At 39.5% G+C, this 26,983-nt stretch overlaps 1 protein-coding gene across 13 annotated transcripts in view; it reads left to right on the top strand.

The window, feature by feature from the left end:
• Window positions 1-26,983, top strand: part of PPFIBP1 (PPFIA binding protein 1) — a 158,386-nt gene that overhangs the window by 36,026 nt on the left and 95,377 nt on the right. For all 13 annotated transcript variants that reach the window (XM_081124752.1, XM_081124756.1, XM_081124754.1 and 10 more), the window contains one exon: window positions 13,799-13,890. The gene's annotated coding sequence lies outside the window, so the exon portion shown is untranslated. The remainder of the gene's footprint in view (window positions 1-13,798; window positions 13,891-26,983) is intronic.

Raw genomic sequence — 26,983 nt, 5'->3', positions numbered from 1 at the left:
TCAATCACTTCAGGAATGTTATCAAGCTTGGGTCTTGAGAGGTGAGAAAGGACGTTGGATTTTGTGGATGGCTGGGCCGTTTTCCTTTCCTCCACCAGCAGCCGTCAGCAGACATGATTCCTACTCATCCTTCGATATAATCATGAATCGGCTCATGCCTGGGCCTTTGAGGCAGCTCCTGAATGTTAAGCCAGTACCTACTATATCTTCATCTTTTTAATAATATATGTGCAAACTATTTTACAGATGGCTATTTTCTCCTATAATTTTGTAGATTCTTTGAAGGACACCCAAGGAACTCGTAAGAGTAGTTGATTCCAAGGAGAAGAACTGGATAGCAGGGGCACAGGAGAGGGAAGGAGGCTTAATTTTTAGAATAGGTCCTTCTGTACCCTTTAAACTTTGTCCCATGAAACACAACAGCGACAACACTGTGTTAGACTTCCTGTTTTCCCACAGCTTTACAAATATGTCTTACCAGTCTTTTAGTACATGAAACAATGGATCTCAATTTGATTTACATTTCTTTGATTATTTGAAAGGTTGTTTTAGCTTCATTTTATTAAAGTTTAATCCATTTTTTTAAAATTTACTAATATATTCTCATTGTAAAACCAAATTACTCAAGTACTGAAGGTTAAGCCTAAGTTCCCCATCTCTGCTCCCTCATAGCATTACCACCCATTGCTTTGCTCTCCCCAGAGCTCCCTGCCAGGCTACCCGTCTGGGTGTAGCCTTGTAGAGTTATTCTCAGCATTTAACATGTTGGTTTGGGGGGGTGGGGTGTCTTTAAACATAAAGGGACTTAGGGAATCTGCAGACCCCAAAGGTTCAGGCACTGGGCAAGCTGCTCATGAACAGTGGGTTTCTTTCTTTTTATATGCATTTGCTGTGTGAGACATTGAAGACTTACTAAACGTTGAACTTTTGATCTCCTTTCTACTTTAAAACTTCAGATAATGTATATAACCCTCTGCACATAAGAACAAAGAATGAGTGTACTTTTTTATCTCCACAATCGGATTTGAGGATATTTGAAAGGAATTCAAGTGTGTCGTTTAAAAATAGTCTTCTTTAACAGTCACATGGCTCATTTCACAAAAATATAATTCTCCAAACTTATTTCTTTATGATTTACCAAGTCTGGTCATGTTTTCACATTTTCTTTTTGTAAATGAAAATCTGCTCTGGTTTTTTTCTGGGAGTCGAATAGCAGGGAGATGAAGATACACTAACGGTACATTTTCGCAGGACTGATTTTTTTCCTTTTGTGCTGATTATACTTGTTTTTACTTTCCTCCCAAAGTCTCCCAACTCTTCCATGTAGCCTTTGATGTGCATCTGTCCTCTAATATTTTTATCCAGATGACACTTTCAAGTTCTTGCCAGAAAAATTCCAGAAAAAAAATCCTTTTTATCTTGCCTTTTAGGTCTCTCCCACCACCTTCCCTCCTGATCTGCAATTTGTTCTCATGATGTCTCTTTTTCAGTCTCCTGGGCTACCAGCCCCTTCACTCTCCCCATCAAGGGCAGGTGCTGGCCAGTCTCCTTGCCGAGGTCCCCACTAGCACCCTAGAACCCCTTGTCTTCCTGTCTTGTGCCATGACTGCCCTGTGACCTCTGCTTCTAGGGTACTGCCAGGCAAAATGACTGAGTCACTGGTCTCCTCAGCAGGCTAAGAGAAAGCAATCCTTTGGTTATTCATCTCCCATTAACTTCCTAACCTGTTTCCTTTCATCACTATTTTTTCAGTTTTCAAGTCTCAGTCTGTAGCCCTCGCTCCCTAAGGATGACATCGTTTCCTTTTATTAAAAAGGTCTAGGTCAGGAGGCACAAACTCAATTGCCAGCAGGGGCTATCGAAATTACTACAGTGAATGAGGCGATAGGTGGAGACTGGGGTAAATGGCAGGGTACCAGCCACATCTAACGTGGGGACAGCAGGGATTGTTGTCCTGTGGAAGCTTGGGCCCAGTGTTGTCCAATTTCCTGTTTTCTCTAGGAAAATCAAATATCTAGTTTTCTAGGTGAAATCTCTTCAAGTTTAAATCACATTTTTTGAAGCTCTTTGTAGGCCAACAAAACAGATCGAGCAGCTAGTCATCTTGATTCTCAAGCTCCATTTTCACTTTCCACTCTGACATACTTGTGTTTGCATTTGCCTCCATTTCTCTGATCACTTGTTTTCCTTCCTGTCCCAGGCAGTCAGTTGTTTCCTCTCTACCACCTTTTGTCTACATAAAAACGTTTAGGATTTCCCCTTTCCTTTCTTTTCTTTACTTTCTTTAGTGCTCTTGCCTATGTTCCTAATATCCCATCTCTTCTTTATTCTTTTATATTGAATTTATTAAATAAGCAGTCTTCATTCATTGTCTTTACTTCTTCCTTTATTCCTTTAATCTCTGCAATATATCTTGTGTCTTACTGACTCTTGAGGCACTTTCATTTTTTCCATCCTGTGATTTATGCTAACCTGAATGTTCGTCTCTGAACACTACTTCTCTGTTTTCACTAGATCACCTTGCTACATCCTAAACATATTTCTCCAAGCTTTTCTCACTGGCCCTCTCTCTTCATTTCCCTGTTGGTTCTGGTGGCCTGTTGTATATGTTCTGCTGGTACACCAGATTCAACACATTCGAATGAGATTCATTATTTTAACTCACTTCCAACCCTGGCTCTTTGAATTGACTCATATTTTTGTTAATGACAGCACTGTCTTTTTCCAGGAGTTTAGGTTCAAAACTTTGGAGCCATCTTTGAGTTCTGTACTCCTATTACTTTAATCACCAAGTCATATTTTCTCCATTTAAATTATAGCTGGTATCTGTGTCTTCCTTTCTCTTTACTTGACTCAGAGGCCCTTTATGTCTGAATTAGGATACAGGTGGTCTTCTTCCACCTCTGTGCATCCATATTAATTTATGTAAAATACAACTCTGACCATACCACTCACTGGCTTAGAAAACCTCAAATCTCTCACTTACCAAATCTAGTTCAACCAGGGCTCCTTACCTCTATCATCCAGGGCTTGTAGGATCTAGCCACGCCTCTCACTGGCCCTTCATACATTTTGCACTGCATCTGACCAGAATGCTGCTGTTCGCTGAACACCCCCCACACTTCAGCCCCCATGCTTCTGTTTCCTCTGTCTGAAATTCTTTCTCTCCGCTTTTCCAACACTACTTCTGCCCTTTTGAAAGCCTGTTCATTGTTCAGACTTTCATCTTACCCATTATCTCTTTTTTTAAATAGTCCCCAATAACTACCCCTAACTATAAGTTATTTTTCCCAAAAAACCATTAACAAATATTCTCAGTTTGTAAAATTTTTGGCTCTTTCTTTCTCTCAATCAATAATAATTTTAGTGAGAGTAATGTAATTACATATGCTTCCTTATTGTAAAAAATCTATTTCCACTTTGTGATACTCTAATTTTAAGGTCGATTTCTAAGTTCAATTTATTTATATAATTTTTTAAGTGGTCATAATTGAAAAAAATTAATTTATAAGTTCATGTAGATCCAACTGGGAGACTTGCCATGTTTACCACTCATTCCTTTTAAATCCACCAGCTGCACAAAAGTGGTCGAAGCCAGCCAATAAACTGCAATCTAGTGGGGTGGGTGGGTGGTTGTTAGGGGTGGACCTTGTAGGGTTAAATTGCCTAGGTTAGAAACCTGTCTAAAACTGGATAATTTGGTTAATCTCTGTGTCTCAGATTTTATATCTGTGAAATGAGGTAATAATAATGGTCTTTCCACCAGGGATAGTGTTGAAGATTGAATGATTAACACACATCAAACACTGAGAACGTTGCCTTACCCATAAATAATAAGCTCTCAATTAATGGTAGCTATTATTTTTTCTTTAATGTTTGTTAATTCTTTTTTTAAAAAGAATAGGAACATGCTGCATTTTCCTATTTTTAATAGGGCTTTAAAAACCAAAACTCTTAAGTTTGTTATTTTAAGACAGATTAGAAAATACTGTGTTCCCATTTTTAGAGAGTACAAATAGGAGAGGTTTTATGGATGGGATATCATTTAGACATTAAAAAATGACTTGATAGAAATATTTTCAGACTTCTGTTTTCAAACACATGTTTCTTTCAGAAACCTTTCTCATTGTGACAGTGTCATCTTTACTTTGGAGGAACTAGGGCCCCTGTGTGGGTTTTGCAATTTGCACTGATAGATTCACCAATTTCTTGTGTTCACTGTGCTTAGTGATGTTATCATCCATCCGTAGTTACTTTAAGCTACTTGTTCATTTTGTGGGTGTCAGTATGGTTACATTATAATGATTTATGACTACTCCGTCCACTAACCTGGGCGCACGTAAACGGTAACACTTTGCAGTCCTTGGAAGGACACAGGAATCAGGGTGACTCACGGCTGTGGAACTTCCAGCCTTCCTTCAGAGACCTCTTATCTTGTGTAACCAGTTGGCATCTGGACTGAGAGAAGGTTCCAATGGCAATTCATTCATGAAATGTTAGTAAAATTTGGTCTCTCTCCCTCGCTTGTGCTTTCCCTCCTCACCTCTCTTCCTTCCTTCCTGGAAGCCTGGTATTACCTTCCATGCAACCTTTGTACATATTAATTTATGTTTTAGGCAAATTATTTCCTAAGATAAATGCATTGGAGTGGAATTCCTCTTACTGCAATAGAGCAGTAATGTTTTCCTAAACTACGAAAGTATTAAATAGAGCTCTACTAACAATCAATGATCAGCAATGTCACTACCAGACTGAAACTGTAGTAGGGTTTTTTGTTTCATTTGGTATTTGAAATGGTAACTCAGGGTTGCTTAATATACATTTCTGGTTGCCATTGTGAATGAAATTTCCCCCATGTTTTTATTTATATATATATATATGTGTATATATATTTTTTTTCTCCTATGAGACTAGGGTTTAGATTTTTACCCCCTAAAAGGATAAACACTTAAACTTGTATTTTACATAGTATATAGCAATGATTTCTTTTATCCTATATGGAGTTTCTGTTAGCTTCTCTAATAAAAAGTTACCTATAACATTATTCTGCCCATTTGTCAAATGTGGAAACTTGAGACTTAGACGGGTCAAGTAAGTTGACCAAGATCATATTGCTGAAGAGTTGTGGACCTGGAATCGTAAAACTCAGGCTGATCTATTCCACATCCTACACTTTTAGTCATCATGTTGCTCTGCTCCCTTGGACAAAAATAATGCACAGTCTTTATTGTAAAATTATGAAATACAGATGAGCAAAAAGAAAAATCACATTTATCTGAAATTCCACTACACAGAGGGGACCACTGTCAGCATGTTGGAGCTGACAGCATGGCTCGGGGGTGGGGGCAGAAGACTTATCACAGTCTCTGGGAGCCAGAAAGGTTTTGAAAAAACATGTGCACACCCCTCCCTTCAACCCCCCTCCCCCACCGCTCCCTAAAGATGTGACTGGTGGTGGACCTCTGTGGGGTCGATGATGAAGAGGAAGAAGAAAGTATTAAAAACCACAGACGGTTATTCTTCCTGCATTTTTACCTTCTTATATGTATAGTTACAAAACTCAATTAGTATATCACGAATGGCCTTCTGTGTCATTAACCACTGGTAACTAGCCCTGCAACCTTGATCTGCTTAATATTCAGCGTAGCCATTGTGTCCATCTTTTTTCTTATAAATAACGTTGTGAAAATGATATACGAAGATCTTTGCTCATTTGTCCAGTTATTTACTTTAGCTTAGTAAATATGGAATGTTGGGTCAAAGGTTATTACATTTTTAGGGCTCTTGATAACCATTGCCAGTTGCCAGTATACCCTTGCGAGAACCATCTACCAGCTTGGCCCCTGATAAAATCAGAACGAGGGGGAAGGAGAGGGAAAGAAAGAGAACAATTTCTCAACAGGGTGAAAGGGTAAGAAAAGCTAGGGTATTAGCCTTGGATGGTGCTGTTTGAAAGAAAATGAGGCTGCCTTTTACTGGGATAAAACCTTTCATGATATGCCCTGGCTGGGTGGCTCAGTTAATTGGAGCGTCATCCAGTACACCAGAAGGTTGAGGGTTCGATCCCTGGTTGGGGTGTGTACAGGAGGCAACCAATGGATCTCTCTCTCTTCCCCCCTCTTCTCTCTAAAATCAATAAACATCCTCTGGTAAGGATTAAAAACAATGATAGAAGTGAGCTGCATTTTGTCCCTTGTATTTTTTTCCTTCTTATCAGTAGTTTGGGGTATGTGGGTAGCAAAGCATTAAACGTTTCATGAGCTGGCCGGCGTGGCTCAGCGGTTGAGCATCGACCTAGGATCCAGGAGATCGCAGTTTGATTCCTGGTTGGGGCACATGCCTGGGTTTTGGGCTCGATTCCCGGTGGGGGGCTTGCAGGAGGCAGCCAGTCAGTGACCCTCTCATCATTGATGTTTCTCTCTCTCTCCCCCACTCCCTTCCTCTCTCTGAAATCAATAAAGACATATTTTTTTTTAAAATGTTTCATTTTGTATCTTTTCTTACAATTGCAGTGGAGAGAGATTTAGAGAATTTATAGGTCAATGTGTCTTTCTGAATATGGAAGTTGGAAATCAAATAGGTATTTAGCCTGCAGTTTTTCTAAACGAATATATCCTACTCTAGTTTAAATAAGTCTATAAAACTTCGAGGTCTCATGTTGGCTGACAGATTTTTAATAGGTGGTTGCTGGGTAAGACCTATTTTAGGCAGAGAACCCTCAGCTTTGAGTATAAGCTTTGGGCACTTCTGTGTTATAAGATGGTCTTGTATTATATTGTTTTGAATATCCCACTATAAATATAAATATATATGTAAATATATATATGTTTACACAGACATATGTATACACACACACATATATAATTTAATTCCTTATAATTCATTAAGTTAATACTTAGGAAATAAGTCAGTGAGCCCACCAATTCATTTCTTTTTAAAACACACATGTTGCAGAGATCATGGTCTTAGTCTGACAATGAAAATACATCTGTTTCATGTGGGGCAATTTAAGGGGAAGAGTCCTTACTGTTCCTGCTGGGTCAGCAGTGATCGAGTTCATAATGGGCCAGCCCACTCTCCACAGCAGAATGACCTCACTGAGGTATGGTGGTTCTCACAGTTTTCCTGGCATGATAGTGTTATATTCCAGTGGGCTGAAGCTGCTGTTTTTATTCACATAATCACTCCTACAAATTTCACATTCGTTCAGAATGCTCTTTCAGAATGTTTGTGGGATCCAAGTGGTTTGACTTCATATTTTTTGGATGATATTTGTAATAACACATTAGTTAATGATAAAGGTGGAAGGACTTGATTCCATAGGATTTCTTGGCTATAGCAGCTAGAATTTTAGGAGTAATGCACCTGTTTTCCTTACATAGTTCAGAACATTAATAGAAATTTCCTCTCTGAGGATATGACTGACTATATAGTCAGCAATATCTTATTTCTGCCTAACTACCCTTATGCTTCAAGATGTGTGCAACTAATGGGAACATATTTTCTAAAGTTCTTCCCCAAAATGTAATTGAAATCCACTGTTTAAATATGTTGTTAGGAAAGTTTTACATTATATAGTCCATAATATTTTTTTATATAAAGAAGTTTTAATACATTCTTCCATAAAACTTTCACGGTAGGTCATGATATTTGTCATAAAAAATAAACTTTAAAGCATTTGCCAGAAAGAAAAATTGGTGCTCTAGCAAGCTGAGCTATGCTCATTCCCTCACCCCCAGCCCCACAATACTGCCCCACACCATATGCAGCCAGGCACATGGTTATTTTTACATATAACTTTATGGCAAACTTTAATAATTTCATTCAATTCGATCAAACTTTCGAAAACATAACTTTTGAATTCCAAAATTGCTTAGCATCTTTGAATTAGAACTTTTGGTGGGAAATAAAAAGTAATTTGCCAGTACTGGCAAAGAAAGCTATGCATGAAAACTTTAGAATTAAAGAAAAAAGGCAAGCTGTTATTAAACACTACAAATACGATTGTGAAGCATCATGCTAACTTAAAAATACGTGGGCCTTATTTGATGTAATATGTCAGTAGATGTCGCAAATACTGAAATTTTGGAATTGAGGGAAATTTGACTATAATAAGTTTGATTGTGGCATGAAAAATAGGGTCACTAAGGACTACCTGACATCAGAGATTGTCACATTATTCATTCAGCTAGTATTTACAGCACAGTGCTTAGTATTGTGGGGACACACAGAACACTGTACACTAACCCCTTGTAAAGCATAAGAAATGAAGTCCAAGCCCTTTGTACATCTCAGATTTGCAGATATACTGTAACATGTCATTTATTCAACTCTTTAATGTCTATTTATTTTTTTGGCTAAGAGCCTTCACTTTCTTGCACTGCTTAACTTGATCTTTCCTTCTATCACTAGCCCCAGTTGTTAGCTTTTTTCCTGACTATTGCACAAAGAAGGCATTTTAAGTCAGTTTATATGAATTAATGGATAGGCAGAAAACAAAGCCGTGTTGGAATACAGATGTGTATGGTTGGCTGGGCATTGTGTAACTAGCCAGACAGCCCAACCTTGTAATTTAAATTTGCTTCTTAGCTAAACTAGCACTACTTGTGAGGGATCTTGAATCTAAAATTTGACAATGCCAAGGGTCTGCTTGAAAGAACCTATTCTTTGATAACAAAGTCTTATTGAGGAGGCAAAACATACTTCTAGAATATTTAAACAGTAAAAATCCATATGTGATTAAATGCTTAGATGAATGAATGGGTTGAATTATTAAATGCTTTTGTCAGTGAGAGAAGGGGAAGACTATGAGGGACGTAATAGGAAAGGCTTTGTTATTTGCAGAAGGCATGAAAACTGGCTACAAGCATGGTTTTCAGTATGGTTAGGCATCACCCTGATTCATTTGATTGTAACTCCTACAGTCCCTATTTCTAGTCAAAGGGAGCCAAGATTTTGGTCCCAGGTCTATTGGACTCTGAAGTTTCTGATATAAACTTTTATCCTATCTGGTTACCCTACAACTTTATAAACTCAAGCACACTCTGTTTCCCCCTTCCGTTAAGGTCCAACTCAGCGATGGCTTCTCTCTAAAGTCTTTTTAGAGCCCCTAATCGGAGTCCTGCAGCACTTTGAACCTTGAATAGGCAGCTTTAGTGTAGTCTTTTGTGTACCTATTTCCCCACTGGATTGTGAGAATCCAGTCCTCCCAGGAAGTACAGATTGTATCCCACGATATTTAGCACAGAGATGTGGCCGCTTCACTGGATGCGATGTTGGTTGTAAAACAAAAAATAAAGGAGTACAGACTAAGTATGTTCATAAGCAGGAGCAGGTATGATGTCCCGAAGAAAAAACAGGTCACCCTGGTTATATGAAAGACCAAAAACAGAAGGAGGTAAGACTGGAAAAGCAGGGAAGGGGTGAGATGAGGAGGGTCTTAAATGTCACACTCAAGGATTTGGACTTTACTCTGCAGACACCGAAAGCCAGTTAAAGTTTAGCCTGGTTAAAAAGATGGTTAAGGCCATCTCTATTTAAATGTGAAATTGGTGGTGACCAGTCTAGCAGTACATTTTCCCCTTATTTTATTTGGATCACATAAACCTACCTTTGAGTACAAAAGAGCACTGGGTCACATTTAGGTGACACATTTCCTCCAAACATCCTGGAGAACTTCAGGAAGTGGGGATAAATCAGCAAGGGGACATCTTCCTGAACCAAGTGACATCTGATATCGGGATAGAGCTCTTCTTGCCAAGCTATTAAAAATCTTTCCATAACTTCTGTTAGTGTTTGCTCAGCCTTTTCCCAGATGGAAACTAGGCAGAGGATAATACTAGATGGGAACAAATGTGGGAGATTTAAGGTCCCTCTGGTAAGTCTGTATCCTGAAGGCTTTCTGAAAAGCTGACCTGCCGACAGAGGCCTCACTCACCAAGGGGAAGACAGACATTGGTCAGTTAGTTTGATTTTTTGATTACTTGTGGTAAAGAAGAGTATTGTGGGATTTTATATTCCCAATACCCCAAGGTTAGCTCTAATCTTAGAAATCAGAAGGTGTCTTAAAAATCCAGGGAAACCCATTTATAGTCTTATATTAGGTATCTTATCCTAAACCATGCAGAGGTGTACTTTACTGTCTTTAGCCAACATTGCTCACTAGCAGACTCTTTAAGATTTCCTTTTATTATCTGTAACCTTTATAAAATTAAAATTATTATCAATCTAGCACAGAGATGGATAATACCAGCTCTGGACTCAGATTGCCTGGGTTTTGATCCCGATTTTTCCATTTAACGGCAATGTGGCCTTGGGCAAGTTTCTTAACCCCTCTGCCTCAGTTTCCTCATCTTTAAAATGGGGATAATCATTTACTTTACTCACAGGGTTTTAGCCACAATCAAATGAATGAACTCATTATTAATTTACTAAAAGTAAAACCCTTAGAATAGTGCCTGGTACATAAGTTCCCGGTAAATAATTACCTATTATTTTATTGTAAATGAGAAAATTAAAGTAGCTAAAGGTTAAATGACTTAGGTAGTTATCCAGCAAGTGACTAAACTGGGATTAGTGTTTCTTATTTCAAGATTTAGTTCACTGAGGTAGCTGTTTCTTTGACCAGAAGTCATCAAACTTTTTCTTAAAGGGTCAGAACAGATAATAATTATTTTATACTTTGTGAGTCTTATAGGCTCTGGTGCAGCTACTCAACCCTGTCACTGCAAAAGCGGCTATAGCCCTGGCCAAGTGGCTCAGTGGGTTTGAGCATTGTTTCGTACACCAAAAGGTCTTGCGGTTCAATTCTTGGTCAGGGCACATACCCAGGTTGGGGGTTCGATCCTGTTTTAGGGCATGTGTGGGAGGCAAACAATCAATGTTTCTCACATTGATGTTTCTGTCTCTCCCTCTCTCTTTAAAAAAAAAAATAAATTTAAAAAGCAGCTATAGATAGTATGTAAGTGTCATACCTGGATAGAGACTGGATTTTGGTTTAGTTTGAAATTATGAAATATGGCATTATTATAATAAATAGTATCTTTACTTACTAATGATTATATCTAACATGTTAATCTCAGTTATGATGCTCATGCTAAAGAATATCAAAGGGATTTAGAAAATAAGCAATAGTAGTGTGTTTTCCATTCGCAAAGGGATATATAGAAGTCATTTATTGAATGGTTTGGAGGATTATCTTGGAATTGGCGATCTGAGGTTTCTGCAGGACGTTAAGGGTTTGTTTTATTAAGTGAACGTAAATACAGACTGGTTTTTGTTTTTGTTTTTGAAAATTCTGTATAGGGAAAGTTGTGAGTCAAATAAAAAGCTGTTTGTAATTATCTTTGTCATCACACTATGGGTTTTTCTGCTAAGAATGTTGTTTGCATAGGTTTGGATTTTTTTATGGCTTATTTTTCAATTTAATAATGTGTTCTTGTTTTTAAATTAGCCTTGTCAGTGAGCCTTTTTGTGAGTGACTGGCCGTGTTGGTTGGTTCGTATTTATAGCTTACGTCTGTTTCTGAGGAAATGACTAAAGTCTCTTGCATTTGGTCAAAACTGTATAACAAAGGACATCTTTGACTCACTTACACAGGGCTCATGATGGAAGCTCAAAAAAATCAAGTGGTTTATGTTTATAAATGTTTTTATGTATTCAGTCCTGGTTGATTCAAATAATCAGAGCTCTGTGCTGAGGGAGGGATAAATATACTCAGTGCCTCTTAGTTCAGTGAATTCCTCTGGAGCAAGTTCAGGCAATACTTTCTTAGAATACTCTTTAAAAAAATTGTTTTCTAATTTTGCGTGCTGTTTTGAATTGGGTCTTACAGAACATAGTTACGCTTTTTTCTTCTCTTTAAGAGGCCTGGACACATGTGAAGTTTGTAAACCTTGCACATGTAATTTCTGGCGAGGAGGCTGATGGGGACTGGGGCAGGGTCTGGGGAAGTGACTGACACAGAAACCCACCGTGCCTTGCTTCATGCTGGAGCCCCTATTTGCCCCCTCTGGAAGATCCACAGGCTCTCCCCACCCTCTTCTTATCCCCTCACTGCGGTTCAGTCCTCCTCATGGAAGTATAGGTGGCCTGCCTTCCAGGGCAGGAGACAAAGGCACTGGGTGGGAAGGAAGAGAAGAAGGCCTGGCTCCTGACTGCGTGGACCCAGGCTGACCTGTGTTCTGGCACCCGACCGAGAACTCACATTTTCCCATAAAGGCTCCGTTAGGAAGGGTGGTTGGATTTTGCTGCGATCACTGTTCTAGATCAGCTCTGCTATGTTATGAACTCATTGGGCTTTTTCTGCACTAGCTTTAATCATCATTTAGTTTCAACACTTTCATAAGCAGCTCAAGGAATCTCCAAATAAGTTCTGGATCAAAGTATAAAAGAGATAAAGGTGGAATTGCTCTGTCTACACTACACATCCGCTCACTCCTGCCTCCATTCTCACAAGCACCTGTTGGAGAGGGTGCCTACATACTCACTTTGAAAACTGCTGATGAATATAACTTTGCTTTTGGAGCATATGCTAATCTAGAAATCGGGCTTGCCTATGTATGCATCATTACTTGCTTAAAATTTACCCAGATTGTGAGTACTCGGAACAGTTTATTCCCTGTATTATTTATTCTTGTATTATTTATTTGTATTACACCTGTAAGGCTACTTTGCCCACCCCTGTATATGGGTCATATATGAAGCCAGCTCTAGGGGAGGCTGGATGGACAGATATGAAGCATCCCCCATTAATGCCTGACATTCCATTGTCAGTAATGCATTTTATTTTGGTGTTAAGCACCTGCCTTCTGAAGCTCTTTTTTTTTTTTTTTTTAATGAAAATGTCCTCAGGAAGGATATCCATCAAGTTGTTGGAACTTTGGAGCCAATCCTATTTTTTCCCTACTTAATGAAACATCTGGAGTCACTAACTCCTCAAAGGAACAGATAGAAGAAGGAAGCTGCTACACTCCCACTTCACGGTTTTGTCTGGGACTGGCCCCGACTATACATACGTTTGAAAAGCACATGTATTTCTAGTATTTCTAGTATTTAACTTGGAGATACTTTGCTTTCTCGTTTAGATTGAGGTAGTTCTGAGGTATCTGAAGAGTGAGCACCTCAAAAGGAACTCACAGATCCTAAATATCCCTTTCCTACCAGAAAGTATTTTATTGATGTAATGGTGGAGATCTACAAGCCCATATATATAGTAATGGGAATTTTTTCCAAGTATATATTATTCAAAAGAGATAAGGGAATCAATCAGAAACTCAAGTTTTAAAAACAGTGTATATGTTTCTGCATATTGGCTACTTACTGTTCTTGCTGGACAAGAAAATAATAAATTCATTTTTTAAAATCTTAACAACTAAATATTGTAAAACAATGGTTTATTCATTTACTCAACAACCATTCATAGAGTACCTAACATGTACCAGGTGCTTCGGGCTATAAATTTAGTGATGATGGTTTTAGCAGAAACTCAGGCTTAGGAATATTTGAGGTTGTCGGGTAACTGAGGAGGTAAGGAAGGGTGAGAGGGAGGCTGCTGGATGGGCAGGAGGAAGGAGGAGGAGGGTGTGGGGAGGGGGGAACGGCAGGGGGTAAGTGGAAGGCGAAGCAGTTAAATCTCTCGGGCCTCGACACATTTTCTTTATTTAATTACACATGTGTTATCTAGTTTGATGTTCTTTGCTTATACAACAACTTACCATCTATGGATTATATTTTTTTCTGGTGTGGCATAATTTCAAATTAGTTTTAATTGACCTTCTCTATATTTCTTTCTTTCCAGTATTAAAGAACTTTATGGATCAGTTTGCTAATAAGTACATGCAAGATTTGAAGAGCTGAAGAAGAAATCAGTATTAAACCTTCCTTTTTAATGTAAGTAAACTCTTCTTCACCATGGCTCATTTCGGACCTTTAAAGCCTGCAATTACCTTTCTGTATCCTCGGTGTGTGAATGTTTTCCCAGTAGTAAAGTTACTTGACTATGTCAGTCTACTCATTATGTCTGTGAGAATTTATGACCCACCCCCTTTAAAATTTTTTAATTCTAAAACTAATATGACTAACATAGGTGGCTGTAGGATTTAGGCATGTCGTGACAGTCAGTGAACAAATCATTTTTTGGCACTGAGAAGGAGAACACAGACCTGGTAGCACATAAAAAGCACCGCCTTCTCCTCAAATCCTTTATTGCCCTTTGTCTCAGACCGTCGCAGTGCCCCATCGAAGCAGCGAGAATCGTCGGTCCCTATGGGCTTAGAAAAATGAGGTGTTTTCATATAAGCTTATTTACTCCTTTCCTCCCTGTTTCTTTTGCTCAGTAATAATAATGATATTTAATTATTTATTGAACCTGTATTAAGTGGCAAGCATTTGACTAATTCAATTCAATTTTCATTCAACGACTACTTTCTTTGCATGCTTGCCACATGCCAGACACCATTACCTTATGTTATCCTCCTGCCAACATCGCAGAGTAGGAGTTAATATTTTAGTGATCTAGGTGAGGATACTGAGATTCAGAGAGTGGTGAGGAACGTGCTGATGGTCGCACAGCCAGTAAGTGGCAGAACATGGGGTGTGAGCACAGCGCTGCCTGACTTTCTCATTTACCACATCCTAAATAGTGTTCGAAGCTTTTTCTGGCGCATCTGTCGGTAGGAGACTGGAAACTTCTGGGTTGTGTTCTTAATAAGAATGTGATCCTAATCCTTCTAAACCTGGGCTGTAGTCACAACAAGGATTGAAGTTAGAGAAACATCCTCCCATGTTTGAGAGGTAGCTTTGGTACCTGGTTGGGGACTTAAGAGATCTAATGTTCAGTCCCAGCTTTTCCTTGGATTTCCTGTGTCCTTGAGACATTTAACCTCCATGGGAAACAATTACTCTTATGCCAGTCAAGGAGAGCAGAACAGATGTTCCCCAGGATCTCTTTGAGTCAATTTTTTATCAAAATATCTTATACACAGAGGAAAGATCACAAATCATAAGTGGATGGCCTGCTGGAATAATTGTGACAACCTGGACATGCCTGTATAACAGCACGTGGATTAACAGAAAACTACCAGTACCCCAGAACCCACTCTCCTAATGCTCCCAGGAATAACCTGTTTCCTGATTTCTAATGCCATTGATTGGTTAGTTTGGCTATTTTAAAAGTTTATGTAAATAAAATCATACCATATATATTCTTTTGTTTCTGGCTTAATTTCCTTATTATGTTTGTGGAATTTATCTGTGATATTTCATATAGTTTATTTCTTTTTCATTTTCCTTGCTATTATGGTATTCAATTATCTGTCTTTCACAGTTGGTGGATATTTAGGTAGTTTTCTGGTTTGGATATATTAGAAATAGTGCTCCATTAAATATTTTTGTGTGTATCTTTCAGTGATGATTGTATTTTGTTTGTTCAGGGACCACTCAGTAATTTAGATTCTGTGGCTTTGAGGAGTGATGCTGATGTAAACACCTGTGAAAGCAGACAAGTTGATTTTAGGTAGGCAGGTGACTTGTCTGTCTCAACAGGATGTTCTAAGCATGCTAGTTAGAAAGAGGAAGATGTTTCACAGATCACTTTGGGCATTTGGCCAGGTGGAAGGCCTCTCTGATATGTATATGGTATGGTAAGCCTTGCTTCCCTGGCGCAGAAGAGCTTTGGTTGGGTATAAGAAGGGATTACAGAGAGGAAGAGAAAATAGACCCAGAAGAAAGAGATGTCTGGGCTCTCCTAGAAATGATCAGGATATTTCACCAGTCAGAGCAAGAGCCTGGAAAAGTGACAGCCGAGAGGAAGAATCAGTTTACGGTACCTGAAGAGTGTAAGAAGATGAACAGAGAAAAAAAAATCGATCTGAGCAGGCAGGCTGGTTCTCAGAAGGAGCTCTCAGAGCATTTCCTGAACAAACTTACTAAGGTTAACTTTTGTTTCAAGGGGGGCTTGGAAAATCAGTATCTAAACTGTGGATCTTGAAGCCAAGAATAAACTTAATAAAATTGCTAAACTAGGGAAAATGTATTTTTTAAACAATTACGGGATGTGAGTGTGTGGGCTTTGCTGTGAGACTGTTCTGCATTCAGATCATGGCTCCACCTCTACCTTTTCCCTTGATCCCTCTGGGTCCACCTTCTCATTTGTAAAATGAGGATTTTAATATGCCTACCCTGTAGGTTTGCGGTGACAATTTACCACATTAGTGTCAGCAGTGGCTTTTGGGCACATTGCACTAGCACTAAAAATAGCCATTATTCTTATTTTTTTTCTGATCTTATTGCTAATATCACCTGTTTGACTCTGTATCTGATTTTACAGGAGTTTTCAGATCTCTTCTTAAAATATATGAGATAAGCTTAGTTTCTTTTTTTAACCGTATTGAACACTAACAAAAATATTTTCCTACTTGCCCCATGTTAAGCTGAAACTCAGAGCACAGATGAAAGAAGCAGTTGTCCATGTGTCCCTTGCATGTCCCTCCCCAAAGTGAGTGGTGAAGACACCCTTGGTTTTGGGAACTGCTTTACTTGATTAGTTGAAGAAGAGGCCAGTGGAGCTGAGATTCTTGGGAAAGTTGGGTCATTTTGCATAGAGGAAAATGATAATTTTGTATATTATACTCTCAACTCTTGCCAGGCATTTTGCAAACAAGTGTTCTTATTTTCTAGGGGCCTTCAGGGAGTGGCTATGTGGGTGATTCACTACAGACTACAGCCATTATAGGGTGTCCATTCCAACTGGTCAGTGACATCTTTCCACCTGTTAGCAAATTCTGAAATAGCTCTTGGGGCATATGGTGTAGCTTAAGCTTGATTTTGCTCTCAATGGGATTACAGTCTAACAAATGAATAATCTTGTGTTCTAAAGAGGAAACTGGGAGAGTGACTTGAGTCGAAGAGAACATTTGACCCAAGACTCTGAAATTCTAGTTCTGACTTCTCCGTTAACTAGCCATGGAGCTTCAGGTTATAGTGTTCATCCTGGGCTTCTCTTTCCTCATATGTAAGTTAGTTTAGACTGGGACTTTGCAGCAGAGGAGGATTCTGTGAATCCTCTGAATGGAATACTGAGTTTTGCATATATATGTGGTTTTCTAAATGCTAGATTCTTTCACAGGTTTTATCTCAAGTCAAAACTTCTTGTGACAACAGATTCTAGTACTTATGGTAGTGGGGGAAGGAATAGCTGTTTATTTATTTATTTAAATATTTTTATTGATTTTTAGAGAGAGAGGAAGGGAGAGGGAGAGAAACATTGATGAAAGAGAGAAACATCTATCGGCTGCCTCCTGCGTGCCCCCTACTGGGAATTGAGCCCTCAACCCGGGCATGTACACTGACTGGGGAATTGAACCAGTGGCCTCTTGGTGCACACGAGGACACCTAGCCAACTGAGCCACAGCAGCCAGGGCTCAAACATTCTTTATTCTAGGCAATTCATACTAGAAAATCTGAAAACACTTGGGGATGACAATCTTACTTGGACTTTTGTGTCACATAGTTGGTTTCATTGGTTCATTATAACTTGATACAACACATAAATTAATTTCTTTTTATCATGAAACTTACACTAGATTTCTTTTTTTTTAAATTTAATTTCTATTTGCCTCAACTTTTTAAAAAATGATTTTAGAGAGAGGGAGAAAGAGATACAGACATCGATGTGAGAGAGAAACATGATCAGTGGCTTCCCACATGCACCCAGACCTGGGATCGAACCCACAACCCGGGGTCAACCCGAAATCTGGGTATGTGCCCCAACCGGGAATTGAACCTTTTGGTGTATGCAGGCCAAGGTGAAGCTAGCAGTCTCTTCTCGGTTGCTTTGTTTTCTGCTCACTTCTTTGTAAATTTGCAGTCAGTGACTTTGATTTTCTTTTCCCCCTTAATGCAGATATGTAAGCATATAGCTGCAGACAGAGAGAAAGGAAATGTTTACACATTTAGCAAATAAATAGTCAAAATGTGTGGGGGTGTGGGGGTGAGCACACACCAGCTCTATAACCGGAGAGGTGGTGTGCTTTTCTCTCAAGTTGCCATGGACTTATGCATTTAATTAGGACGCCTTGGCATCTCTGATGGCACTCAGTTATGTCGTCTCAGCAGTGTTTTAAGAAGGAGGGAGAGGTTTCAAGGGAATTTTGACTCTCGGTGGACGTGTGGTCTATATTATGGTATTCTTGGGAAATCAGGGGTCTGGCACCAGAATGCCGATTAGCCAAGGCTCCCCATTGCTTCTGGAGTGAAGAAGTGGGAGAAGGGATTTCAGTAGTTCTTAAATTATCATTTAGCAGTAGCTCAAGGGTTGTGCATCATAATCAAAGAAGTGAGATTGGGGCCCCAAGATGTGTGCTATGTTCCTTGCTTGCCCTAATGCTGCCCTCTCCTTAAATCACAGCCCAGAGCTGGTTCAACCAAGAGGAGACTCAAATTAAGGGTGTGGCAGTTTACAGCCATTGTAGCAGGATTCATTTAGTCTTTAGGGAAAAAATAATATATACTATCTATTTAGAAATTGTGGCAGCTTTCAGAGCTTGAAATATCCTTGAGAGTCTCCTGTGACTATTATGTTGAACTGAGAGGTAATCGCTTGCCAGTGACTGACTCCTAAGTATAGTACAATAATTGTTTTTGTCTTCTGTGTTTCAGTTTATATTTCAAAACAAGTTTTCATTGTATGACCAGCTTTTCTCATTTGTATGTTTGTTTTTACTTTATTCCTTTACCTTCATGGTAGTAATTATGTGCTTGGCTCCAGATACATAGGCCATTTGACACTGTGACACTGTGATATTAAGAGATTTTAGAAGAAAAGGTCATCAGCTGTCTTTCTGGGCTATTCTGAGCATTTTGTACTATATTTATTTTGAATCCAGCTTTTCTTGCCTTTGATTAGCTGTTCCTGTTCCTTGCCTTGGCCTCTCATCTTGCTTGGAAGCTTTTCAATAGTAATTGGATGACTGCTTTGTTCAACAAGTAAACACAATCTCAGCTTTGGGAGGGAGTCAAGAAGACAGGATGGAGCTCACCATTAATGCTTCGGGTTCCAGTGTGTGGAATTCCTGGAGCGGGGAAGCCGCCTTCCAATACGCTGCTGTCTGAAGGTGTTTCCTGCTTCAGGACGTTCACTTTTACAAAGGGCAACGTGTTTCCTGAGGCATTCTTGAAAGTTTTGGATGATTTGGTGGGATTTAAATTGTCTTATTTATATATTTTTAGAAATTAAAGAATGGATGATTTGCTGAGAAAAGTTGACTTTTTGTCTTCACAGTCTAAATTGGTCTTGCCTGTGGTTTGGCATATAACACACCTTTCAGAGGCCTTACACCCAGCTTGGACTTCCTGTGTTGTTGGGGGAGATAAAAACCAAGTATTGAACAGGAAAGAAGTGGCCCTCAAGAAGTAGCAGAACTGCCCTGGCTGGTGTGGCTCAGTTGGTCGGGCCTCATCCCGTGCCTGTTTGATTCCTGCTCAGGGCACATGCCCAGGTTGTGGGCTCATTCCCCAGTAGGGGGTGTGCAGAAGGCAGCCGATCAATGTTCTGCTCTCATAATTATGTTTCTCTTTCTCTCTCCCTCTCCCTTCCTCACTCTCTAAAAATCAATAAAAATCTATATTTTTAAAAGTAGCAGAACTTCAAGCATATGACTTCTCCCAGGAGAGAACAGCAACACCCCAGAGTGCACATTTACATTGGCCCACAGCACCCCCTGGCCTGTTGACCCCTCTCTTCTCCTTCCTCCCCTTGTTAGCCAGCAGAGCAGCGAGCGCCTTCGTGAAACTGTGTGAGTGATTCTAAAGGGACAGAAAATACTAATTCTACCAAAGTGTTGCAGGACCCAGAAAGTGACTTCTGCTTCAAGTGGAGCTGAAAAAATCAGTGTGTTATGGTTGGTTCTTTGCATTCTTTACCTGATATAGTCGATTCTCGTTATCATTTCTATAGTTTCCGTGCATACTGAGTTAGTGAATACTGAATCACTGCTCCTAGGGCATGTACAGGCTTAGGTTCCTGTGAGCTTTTGCCACCACATTTTCTCAACTGACCAATATATAGCCTTGTTTCTGTTTAAAGGCACCCTATTTAATATTAGCAACTCATTAACAATGAACTCATGATACTATAAGTCATGCCTGAACAAGGCTTATCTAATATGCATTTTCTCTGCAAGGCACATCACAACTTTCTTGCATTTAGGAACACTAGACAGCATTTCAGCCGTATGCTTTGGGGCCATTAAAATTTTTTTTTTAAATTTATATTTATTGTTGAAAGTATTACAGATGTCCCCCCCTTTTGATCCCCTCCACCCCACATCTGCCCCGCCCCAGGCCTTCCTCATACTATTGACTATGTCCATGGGTTATGCATTTATGCATATAAGTTCTTTGATTAATCTCTCTCCCACCCACTCCCCCACCCCCGCCTTCCCTCTGAGATTCATCAGTCTGTTCCATGCTTCTATATCTCTGGTTCTATTTTGTTTATCAGTTTATTTTGTTCATTATATGAGTGAGATCATATGATACTTGTCTTTTCTCTGACTGGCTTATTTCTCTTAGCATAATACTCTCCAGTTCCATCCACGGTGTCCTGTGGGACCATTTTAAACATCGAAATCACCAACAAAAGGCACAAAAATGTGAGAAACAAGGACAGTTGTTTATAGTATGGAAGCAGAGCTGAAATTAGAAGGCAGGACATCACCTTGTTTGACCTCAGGTGGGACCATGCTCACGGGCAACTCAGATTTTTTGCTGCCTTGTATATATTCATGAATGACCACGAAAGCACCATTTTGAGGTTACAAATAAATTTTAGTGAGTAGGCATATTCATAAATATTACTGTATAATACAATATAATCCCAGTTATTGTGGCAGGAACCTCCCTCAGCCCCAGCTCTACAGTTCATGTAGAAAACTAATCATTTAAGGTAAAAATGAGTTACACGGTGGTGACCAATATCCAGAACACATTTTTAAACAGCCTCATGTAAGGTGAAGACGGTCAAGGAGAACTTTCCCAATTAATAAATCCTGTTGTTGAACAGATAACAGTTAACAACATCCAGGCTTTGAACATCTAGAGAATAGGTACAATATCTTCTGTATATCCCCATGTCCTTGGCATGAAGGATAATAATGGCCAGCACATAGTGGGACCTCAGTGAGTGAATGAACACTAAATAAATGAATGAAAGATGGAGCAAGAAGAAACCTTCGTGATGCCTTACAGCCCACTTCAGGGCACCATAGGGGTCTGGTGCGTCTTTTCAGCTTAGATAATTTCCTGTCCAGTGTTCATGTCAATAGTTATTAATTGTCAGAAATAGTAGTGTCTTAGAGCTGGTGTAGCATGCAGGGTATTGTAGCTGGGTCTGAGAAAGGAACAGGAGCACCGCCAACCATATTGAGAAAGCTCCTTAAGGGCTAGAACAGTATTTGACTCTTCCGTCCATCTTGCCATAGAGCCTGATTTGAAGTTTGTTTCTTCTCTGATATTCCTGCTACAAACTTCTCTCCACTTTAGTCCCACTCCTACACTGCTGTTACTAGAAACACATCTCCATCTCTTTCTTCAAAAACTCCATTTTCCCCATAAGATACAAATCAAAACACCTTCGTGATCTGGTTCCATCCCTCCAATTCAGACTTCTGTCTCTCACCATTGCACTGAAATGCACCCTCTGTTCAAGCTAAACTGGACTTTTCACTGTTTCCCAAGCATACCTTTTAGGACTTCTGGTCTTCGCATCGGCTGTTCCCTCTGCCAGTGTTATCTGCCCCTTCCCAGCTCTGGCTCACATCACAGCTTCTGTGCTATGTCTTGTTAGATACTCATCTCCCCCACAAGTATGAGCTCTTCAAGGGAAGGCTCTGTTATTTTCATCTTTGTGCACAGACTCTAGCATGTTACTATGCAGTAAGTGTATTTAAACCAGTGAATGAATCTAAACATTATCTGGAGGATTTGGAAATGTGAAGGCTTTTGAAAAGTCCTTTTAAATAAATAAATTTAAAAAAAGGCTAGAATGTCGGTTTCTGAATACGGACAAGTAGAAAGATGCGGCTGTTTTTTGTTAATTAGCTTTGTTTGTTGTACAAAACTGAGGTTTTCCACTCAGGAAACATCTATACTATGCCATGTTCCCTGGCCCCCAGTATCAACATCCAGGGACTAGATTTAATTAAAGTAGAAGCTAGTTAAATTTTGTATGAGAGGAAATGACATCCAATTTCAGATATTATCTATTTAATTATTTCCTGCAGATTAACCATTTGTCTCATCAAATGTTTATCGTCGCGCTTCTATGTACAAGGAACTGGGCCAAGGGCTTTGGAGCGTGAAAAGATAAGAACACAGGGGCTTTTGTCTAGTGGGAGAGAAAGACATGGAAGCACATTTCTTTAAAACAGGATAAAATATGCACTTACTACAGGTAGTGCTATAGTAGCATAAAGGAAGGTGAGATTATTTCCAGCCAGCTCAGTTCTATAGAAGAGCTTGAATTTAACCTGAGCCTTGAAGGGTCACTTGGGGGTAGGTAGGTAGCAGGGCAAAATGAAGGAGTAACATGGTTAGGGCAGTTCCAAGGAGAGGGAGCCATATAAGCAAAGGCACTGAGGCAGAAAAGTACAGGGACCAACAGCAGGAGACAAGTACTGCAAGGAGTGTGAGAGTCGAGGGGGAGCATTGTAAAATAAGACTGGAAATGTATGTCAGGATCCTATTATAAAGAGATTTAATGGCGTTTTTCTTGGACTTAATTCTGTAGTAATTAGGAATCATGGCAGATTTTTAAAACAAAGGAAGTACATCACAGCAGCTAGCAGCAGCCAAAATCTGTAAGCACTTACAATGTGCCAAGCACTTTTACTAAACCCTCACCACAACACTTTGAGGTTAGGACTGTTAGTATAACATTTTATAGATAAGATGGAAAGCCCAGAAAGGTTATGTAACTTGCCAAGGATCCACAGCAAATCGGTGGGGACCTGGGATTTAAAGCGTGGAAGTCTTCTAAAGAACTTGGGTTTAGCCCTGGCCGGTTTGGCTCAGTGGTTAAAGCGTTGGCCCAGAAACTGAAGTGTCCCGGGTTCGGTTCTGGCCAAGGGCATGGACCTTGGTTGCAGGCTCAATTCCCAGACCTGGTTGGGGTGCGGGCAGAGGCAGCCAATTGATGTGTTTCTCTCGTATCGGTGTCTCTCTCTCTCTCTCCCTGAAAAGCAATGGAAAAATTATCCTCGGGTGAGGTAAAAAAAAAAAGAACTTGGGTTTTGAATCTAGGACTGATTAGAAGATTCAGGGAGACTCTGAACTTTCTGAATTGTTTGAAAAGTGTTTAGTATATATGAATGTGCACATTTGTTTAAGAAAAAAAACTATAGCTTTAATCATATAAGAGGCATGCACCAAAAATGTTCATAAAGACTGTAGCATCACCCTCTTTTGCTCTCGAGAGTCCTCCCGTGTGTTCAGTGCATTATGTGGTGGCAACTTTATGCTTATGCTTCTTCTTATGTTAGAAGAAGCATAACAATCTGGCATTGCTCAAAATAAAAGGAAATGTCAAAACTTGCAGGAATTGGTATTATAAGTGGCAAGCTATTCCTGATTGTGAGAACCAGAGAAAATGTCCAAGAAGTTCTTTTGAAGGTAAACAGGAGCTCGCCAGGCCTTGAAACTTGCGACTGAAGGCAGAGAGCCTAGCTTTCCACTGGGCAAAAATTATTCTTTTAAATTTCAGCAAAAGCTAAATAAACTCCTGAAATCTGAAATGTTTTTGAAAAATGCCCAGATGCTAATCTGTTTTCAACTGGACCAAGCTGTCTTCTAACTTTGAGTTAGAAGGACTTATGGATGAATGTGTATAACCTATGAGACTGAAAATTCCTTGCAGCCAGCGGTGAATCCAAAGGCAGGTGCCAGGACAAATGAATGACTGCAAATTAAAGAATTGATCAGCTTATATCACTTGAGAAGTCAAATTAATACCTAAATTTTGTTTAGAGTAAACATTTTCATGCTTTAAATATGTACCCTTTTAAAGGTATTTATGTCACACAAGTGTAGCAAATATAATACTTTATTTTAATAGCAGAGATCTGGATTTCCTACTTAATGGGGTTTTTCTTAATATTTTTCTCATCGTTGCTTTCTCATTTTCTCTCTATTTTATATTTTTCCCTGGACCATTTGAAAGTGTCTCATATATACGGTTCATATTCAGATCTTCCCAACTGTAAAAAAAATATCTTTTATAAGTTTTGTAGATTTGATCAAGGATTCAATCAAAGATTCTAAATAGCCATTGGTTGTCATGTTTCTTTAGTTTTCCTTATGAACAGTCTTATCTCCCTGCCTTTTGTTTGTTTGTTTTTTCTTATTTGATATTTCACTGCCTTGGTTTCCTAATGATTACATTCAGGTTAAGCATTGCTAGCAAGAATACATTGCTTCTCTTCAGGAGGTACATGATATGAGGTTAGGAAGGCTAATTTTATTAATCACTTGATTAAGTTGGTGTTCACTGGACCTCTCCATTGTGAAGGAACCTAATCTCCTTGATAACTAATAAGTAATCTGTGGGGTAATTCTTGGAGACCATATGCATAGCTTGTTCCCCAACAGCCAGCCATTCACCCAGTGGTTTTAGCATTCATTTTTGATTCATATGTGAATCAGTTGTGTTGGAGGTTGCAATATGGTGCTCACTGAGTTTTCGGAGTCACTTTACTGAAGGAAAATTCTCCTTTTCATCTCCATCTCTGTTTGGGGGGAAAAAATCTAGGCCCCAAAGACAGGTGGCAGAAGAGCTGATAAAACTGAAACTTGAAAACAACTATCCAAATATATGTTAATATTTAAAATGTGCAAAGTGTCTTTTTTTTTTTTTTTTTACTTTGTGAGCACGTGTACAGGAAATTTCCGAGAAGGGAGGGGGGGGCGAGGGAGGGAGAAAGAGGGAGAGGGAGAGGGAGAGGGAGGGAGGGGAGAGAGAAGGGGAGAGAATGAGCATGGGTGCTTAGTTTTGGTGATTTGCACTTAAAATAATAAATCTTTATTGATTCAGATGAAGAAAAACAAATTGCCATTCTTATTTTCTTCTACACTAAGAGAATTCAATAATAATGAGATGGATTTTCATTCAAGAGTCACCATCTGAAAAGATGTTTGATGTTTGCCCTCTCTTTTGAAAATGCCTCAGAAGTAGTTCTTTACGGGGCTTATCAGATTGAAATCGACTGGGCATCAAAACCATGGAATCCTTTTGAAAGGTGGGATAGTAAACAGAAATTGTTTAATAGGGGGATTTGCTGATCTAGGTTTATAATCTTTTTGGGAATTTATTCTAAGGCTTTCATACCTACTCTGCTCCTGACTGGCTCACTCAGTGACTCAGTGTTATCTGATGAGGGTCTTATTTCACTTTTGAAAGCAGAGTGTTGTTCTCTTTGTTGGGATATTAGGGGGTAGCAGGAAAAGATTGACTTTAGGCAATGCAATATAAAACCCACCCATCCATCTCGAAATTAGAGAGTACCCTGCATGCAATATAAGTTCTCCCCCTTGCAATTCGTAAAGAAAATGTTTATTTTTTAAGCACTTAACTATCCATCCTACCTAAACATTCTTTAAATATTGGGGTAAGGACCTTACAAAGCACTCTCTATGAATTCATTTATAGTTTGCTTAATTTTTTTTTTAGTGGTTTGTAAGAGGATTTTGGACACTATTTTTGTGAGAGGTAGGCCTGGACCTGTGCATCCTCTTGAGCCACAAATTTTCACATTACTATGTCCTTTAACTCTGAAAAAATGATTTGCCTCTGTTTTGTGTGTTGTTGGTTTTTAATGTGTTTTTTTTAATATTGATTTTAGGGAAAGAGGAGGGAGAGGGAGAGAGAGAAACATCGATGTGAGAAAAACATCGATCTGCTGCCTCCTGTACACGCCCCCCTACTGGGAATTGGGCCAGCAACCTGTGCATGTGCCCTGAGTGGGAATCGAACCAGAGATCTTTCAGTGCATGGGACGACACCCAACCAACTGAGCCACACCAGCCAGGGCTGCCTCTGTTTTGCTGGTATGATATGACCACATGCTTTTTCTCTCTCATTGGGATCCTGCTGAGTGAGAAATTGGCTTGGTATGGGGTGGTCTATAAGATTTACATTAGCGCCCGGCCGGGCGTGGCTCAGCGGTTGAGCATTGACCTAGGATCCAGGCGATGGGGGTTCGATTCCCAGTCAGAGTACATGCCTGGGTTGCGGGCTCGATCCCCAGCCGGGGGCTCTCATCATTGATGTTTCTATCTCTCTCTCTCCCTCTCCTTTTGTCTCTCTGAAATCAATAAAGATATATATATAAAAATTTTACATTAGCTATTCCAATTCTGTGTTTGGTGAGAGTTGAATACTCTCTACCATTACTTGATAAGTTTTCAGACTGTGTTTCTGATTTATCTTATGTTGTTGTTATAGGTTCTAGACTGAATATTTAAGGCAATATCTTGTTAATTCAAGCAGCTGAGCTTTATGGGTTGCAAGACTGAGCAGTTCACTTGAAGGAATGATTTTAGCTTTGAGACTTGAGTCAATGAATCCTGAAACTTATTGGTTAATTAGATTAGCATGTGCCTGGCAAGTACAGCAAGTCTACAAGAGGCTTGAGGTTACAGCAAAGCTAGTAATGTCTTTCTATGACTACTTCCAGTGCTCTTTTTTTTTTCTTTTTTTAATGTTTTTATTGGTTTCAGAGAGTGGGAGAGGAAGAGAGAGAGAGAAACATCAATGATGACAGAGAATCATCGATTAGCTGCCTCCTGCACACCCTTTACTGGGGATCCAGCCTGAAATCTGGGCATGTGCCCAGACTGGGAATCAAACCATGACTGCCTGGTCCATGGGTTGACACTGAATCACTGAGCCACACCGGCTGGGCTACTTCCAGTGCTCTTGTGTAGTGGACCT

Source organism: Miniopterus schreibersii (assembly GCF_964146895.1).
Source record: "Miniopterus schreibersii genome assembly, chromosome: 2".
NCBI classification, from domain to species: domain Eukaryota; kingdom Metazoa; phylum Chordata; class Mammalia; order Chiroptera; family Miniopteridae; genus Miniopterus; species Miniopterus schreibersii.
Note: the sequence above shows the minus strand (reverse complement) of the source record. Positions and strands in the feature narration are given on the sequence as shown.